Source organism: Sipha flava, unplaced genomic scaffold (genome assembly GCF_003268045.1).
Source record: "Sipha flava isolate LNK unplaced genomic scaffold, YSA_version1 18821_pilon_pilon, whole genome shotgun sequence".
In the NCBI taxonomy this organism is placed as follows: Eukaryota; Metazoa; Arthropoda; class Insecta; order Hemiptera; family Aphididae; genus Sipha; species Sipha flava.
In genome coordinates this window covers 4,045-5,118 of record NW_020272446.1, presented here as the reverse complement: position 1 = coordinate 5,118, position 1,074 = coordinate 4,045, and positions in this window count along the sequence as shown.

The following is a 1,074-nucleotide window of genomic DNA, read 5'->3' as shown; positions in this document are numbered from 1 at the left end:
AAAAATTTGGAATTATCGCCATCTGATATTATGCACTTCAAATATGCTTCAATCAACCGATGTAGGTTGATGTGAAACAATCATTTAGCCGTTTTAAAAATATTTTCATATCAAATATAAGACATTTAATATTTGATAATTTAAAAAATATTGTAATAATTCAATGCAAAAAATCATTTTGATAGTTATAATTTTTTTTTTTTTTTTAATTACATTTTTTTCCTACATATTTGAATGGTTTTAGCACATATTTAATAAATTTTACTTACATATATATATGTACATATTTCTGTATTTTTATTACATATAAATCCGTTCCCTAGTAATAGGTATTCCTTGAGTTGTACATAATGTAGTATCTGCTGCCATTAGATATCCGTGAGTTAGTTTTGAGTGATCAAATTGTAATCCAGTTCATAATAATTTATCCTTTTTATCGTTTTTATTTTCAAAGAATACACGGTAACACGTTGTCGTATGTTGCTCAGGGGTGAACGGATAAAATAATATTATTACGTAACTTTAATACACAGACTTCTATACTAACTTGATAAACTACTCACCGAATTTATCATCAAGAATGATGAAATCTGGCGAAAGTGCTCTTATCATACATTCACCACGTTTTCGGTCGGCGAAAAAATATTAAATACTTGCTGGGTACTATTGTTACTATTTCTTCAATCAGTAAAATTTAAATAAATGAGAAAACATAAAAATTAAATATAATTAAGAGGAAAAAAAACAAACGCTATAATTTTCACAACATAAACATTTTTAACATATTAGTTAAAACATAAAGTACCTATCACAAATTATAAAATAAAACTACTTTCGTTAACTGACGTCGTTTATTAACAATATTTGAAGTTTTTGCTTTAGTAACATGATGTAGTTTTTTTAAATATTTTTACAAATTACTATTACCTATTATTTAGAACTCTTTAATAATCCTCCTCTATTTTTTTACATCAATTAATATGGAATAAAAATATTTATGACCATAGTTTAGTTCACTTTATGTAATAAAGAATATTATCATTCAGTAGCGTGCCTAACTAGGATTTTAAAATG